The sequence below is a fragment of the Arvicola amphibius genome, chromosome 7 (genome assembly GCF_903992535.2).
Source record: "Arvicola amphibius chromosome 7, mArvAmp1.2, whole genome shotgun sequence".
NCBI lineage: Eukaryota > Metazoa > Chordata > Mammalia > Rodentia > Cricetidae > Arvicola > Arvicola amphibius.
The window spans coordinates 119,739,826-119,744,398 of record NC_052053.1 but is presented as its reverse complement, the minus strand read 5'-3'; positions in this window follow the sequence as shown (position 1 = coordinate 119,744,398).

The following is a 4,573-nucleotide window of genomic DNA, read 5'->3' as shown; positions in this document are numbered from 1 at the left end:
CAGGGTGGAAAGGTGGAAGGGGCCATGAAAATACTCCTTTCCTCATTATTTAATTTCAGTCTTCCTCCATAAATACATTGAGTGTTCTAGAACTTTCCGGTAGAGGTGGTATTGGTTTCTGCTCAGTATATATGCTTACCTCTCTACTTATATTCTAAAAGAGTACCCTTTAACCCCCATCCCACAATAAACTAACTGCCCTCCTGATGGTTTTTTTTTTTCTGTTTGATTTGAGACATGGTCTCACTATATATAGAGATCCTTAGTTAGGATGAACTCACTATGTAGACGTGGCTGACCTTAAACTCACAGAGACCTCCCTGAAGATGCCTCCCAAGTACTGGAATGAAAGGTGTGAGCCATCATGCCTGGTGATCTAATCCTTGAAGTTAGAGTTTGCACAGAAAATGACTCTAAACATTGGGTTTGAAGAACTAAGGAATCAAATTTAAGACAAACCAAAAATTAGGAAAAGTTCTAAAAAGTAATTTTATATATTAAAAAAAAAAGTCTGGCCATGCATGATGTCTCAAGGTCAGCCTGCTCTATATAGTAATCTCCAGGACACCATGCTTCAAAACAAAACCAAACAAAAACCAAACAAAAACCGCCCTCACAAACAGCAACAACAAACCCACAAACTATGACCAAGCATAGTAGTGCGTTCTCTGCATTCTGGGAAGCTGGGCAGGCAGATCATGAGTTTGAAGTTAACCTAGCCTACAAAGGTCCTGCCTCCACCAAGGGCTGGGCCTATGAGATGGCTCGGTAGGTGAAGGTATTTGCTATGCAAGTCTAGTAAGCTGAGTTCAATGCCTGAAGCCCACATAAAATTGGAAGAAGAGACCTTGGACCTCTATGGTATACTGTGGTGTCCATACACAACAATATTATTAATAGTACAATAGTTTCTCTCTCATTTTTATTTATATTTTGTTTTGTTTTTTTCGAGACGGGGTTTCTCTGTAACCCTGGCTGTCCTGGAACTCACCCTGTAGAGCGATCTGACCTCAAACTCAGGGATCTGTCTGCCTCTGCCTCCTGAAAGCTGGGATTAAAGGTGTGCGCCACTGCCTGGCATACAATAATTTCTTTTCTTTTCTTTTTTTTTTTTTTTTTTGGTTTTTCGAGACAGGGTTTCTCTGCAGCTTTTTTAGAGCCTGTCCTGGAACTAGCTCTTGTAGACCAGGTTGGCCTCGAACTCATAGAGATCCGCCTGCCTCTGCCTCCCGAGTGCTGGGATTAAAGGCGTGCGCCAGCAATAATTTCTTAATCAAAATAAAAAGGGCTTGGGATGAGATTCAGTGCAGAGCACATGCATAACATACCGAGGGCCCCAAGTTTAACCCCCAGCACTACAAAAAAAAAGGTACAAAAGTTAAATGTAAAAATCACTTAGCTCTTTGCCAGTACTAACTTTAAGAACAATGATGTCACAATGACTCAAATGAAAGGTATTTTGAACATCTTGTATTATTATCCTCATTTTGTAGAATAGTAGCAAAGAACACTGGGTTGTGGAGTTGGCTTGTCTTGCATACCCAAAGCCTGGGGTTTGGTTCTCAGCCCTGCATACACCATGCTTGTTGACACATCCCTGTAATCCCAGCACTCGGGAGGCAGAGGCAGGCGGATTTCTGAGTTCGAGGCCAGCCTGGTTTACAGAGTGAGTTCCAGGACAGACAGCCAGGGCTGATACGTCAAGAAATCAGAAGATTCCTTCTCTCTGGGTACTTTCTTCCCCAGGAGAGCTCCAGCCAGAAGAACCATGTTCTTTGGTTCCAAGGAAAAATGGGTAACAACCACAAAGAGCTAGCTGCCTTTTGGGGTTGTAATAACTTTTGGTAGCAGCAGGATGTGCCATAGCCAGAAAGAACATTATCTACAGAAGTTGTAGGGCTAACTGATGCTTCTCCAGAGGCTACCAGTGAGTGCCGTAAGGCTGAGGCATACCTCTGCCGTAGAACACTTGCTCAGCATGTTCAAGGCTCCGAGTTCACTCCCTAACACTGGAAAAGTAAGGCGTATAAGGGGAGTGCTTACTTTGGCTGGGAGGCAGGAACTGCTGATCATTAGGTGATCATATCTGGGAAATTCAAAAATAGAGAAGAGTTTCATTTCCCCCCTATGCTTGGGGTAAGTTCTGTTTTATCAAACAAGAGTAGTCTCCTGTATTTGCCAGCTCTCTCTGTGGTAGTTAAGAATGATACCGTGCTGGAGAAACCACAGGCTGCTGCGAAAGTTCACCCACTTAGACTGTAGGACAGGGTTGAGGTTTCCATCAGTGTAAAGTAATGGAGACCAAAGTCCATCACCTATGGAGTGGAGGCAGATTCCAGATTCATCGTTTTTGTTTTTGTTTTTGTTTTTCCGGCACAGGGATTCTCTTTAACTTTGGAGTCTGTCTTAGAACTAGCTCTTGTAGACCAGGTTGGCCTCAAACTCACAGAAATCCACCTGCCTCTGCTTCTCAAGTGCTGGGATTAAAGGTGTGCGCCACCACCACCTGGCTCAGACTCATGTTTTGTATTTTGACACAATGTCTGGATTAGAATTGACTGTGTAAACTAGGCTGACTTCAAACTTGCAGCTATGCTCCTGCCTCGACCTCCGAAACCAGGATTTCATAAGTTTTTATACATTAATTCAAATAGAACTTTATTGTAAAAAAATGTTTTAAATGAAATGAATTTCATTTATTCAAACAGCCAGGCGGTGGTGGCACATGCCTTTAATCCCAGCACTTGGGAGGCAGAGGCAGGCGGATCTCTGTGAGTTCCAGGTCAGCCAGAGCTGTTACACAGAGAGACTTTGTCTGGAAAAAAATTATTCAAACAGATGTGAAAATCTCTCAGTAAATTCTGTCATTACAGTCAAGAGGCATACTGAGTAGCACAGTGTAACAGGGATAAGCAAGGAGAGCAAAAAATAAAATTCATCACACTAGCAGATCAGAAAAGTGAAAACCCGAGCCAGGCAGGTGGCACAGGCCTTTAATCCCAGCACTCAGGAGGCTGAGGCAGGCGGATCTCTGAGTTCGAGGAAAGCCTCGAATAACTCTACCATCAAGCAAGACGATGTAAAACTTTGCCTACATTTTACTCACATCTGGTCTCGACTCTTAGTGCTATTTCCATGACTACTCAAGACACAGCTAGTAAACAATTCAAAGACGAGATATAGCCACTTAAAAACAGACCAAAAAGTTGGGTATGGTACAGTGACACACACCTGTAATTCGCCTGCTTGGATGGATGCTGGAGTAGCAAGTCTCCAAGTTCAAGGCTAGCCTGAGCAACTTGGCCGAAGCCTCTGTTCACTCCTGTGCACAGGAGGAAGGGGAGAACCTTCCTGTGCAGGCATAAAGTGTAGTGGGAGTTAGGACAGAGGTCACATGTGGAGGTCAGATGACAACCTCAGGGATCGCTGGTCTTCACCTTCCAGCTGTTTGGAGAGGTCTCTTCACTGCTGCCTAAGCCAGGCTAACCTCTCATCGCACCGCAAAACCGTGGAATCCCAGATGGGTGCGACCATGCCTGCCTTTCCGTGGACCCTGGAGACCACAGCCTTGCATTTGAAGAGCAAGCTCATCACCCACTGAGCATTATCACCTACCTCCCCAACCCCAGAAGGAGGGGTTTTTCATTAGGAATAAATGGTCTGTTCATCTGACTGGAAGGAACCCCAACAGTCAACCAAGAAATGTATTACCATTATTAATGGAGGCTCAAAAAGGTTTCACTACAAGATGGGTTTTCTGTATCGGAGCAGTCACCTTTTGGAAAGCCGAGAGAAGAACGGTACCTTCAAAATGAGCCCAGACAGAGGAGGTGTCTCTTTCTGTGCTGGGTACACCTGCCCTGAACCCCGTGAGCTTCCTCCTGCCTGAACCCTTCCGTCTCATCTCATCCTGTTCTGTGAGGACTGCCACCTAGTCTCGGCCCCGCGGTGACGCAGAACTGCGCAGCATTTCCCGCCAGACAGCTGTCCTGCCTGCTTGCTTTCCTCCTGGGTACACAGACCGCATTGCCTCGCTTCCCCCGGTAGATCCTCCAGGGTGAATTCAGCTCGGCTGGAGAGGGCGGTGCCTCTGCTAGAGACAATTCTCAAACACTCCACTCCCCTCTCCTTTTCCCGCCAAAGAACTAAAAAGGTCCCCCAAGCCTAGAGGACAACGGCACAAGGTTAAGGGAAAATTGAGGAGCCCAGGTCCGGGTGTAATAGCTGAGAAGAAAACTGTCCAGCTGCCAGATGCCCAAGCTGCCTTGTTGGAGGAACAGGAAGCAAGTTCTTTCGGGAAAGAAATTTTAGGGTTTGCTGTTTTTCAGCGTAGTTACGCGTTTCTTTTCCTTTGTTTTGTTGTTTATTATTATTTTGTAATTTATTTATTGAGACAGGGTCAGGCTGCTTAACGCTGTCCTGGAACTGTGACAAAGTTCCACCTGCCTCTGCCTCCTGAGTGCGAGGATTAAAAGCACTTTTCAGGAGGTAACACAAAGTTCCGGGGCAGGCTGGAAAACTATTCATATAAAACCGACAAAAGACCTAAGAACAACTCCACCATGTGATATGA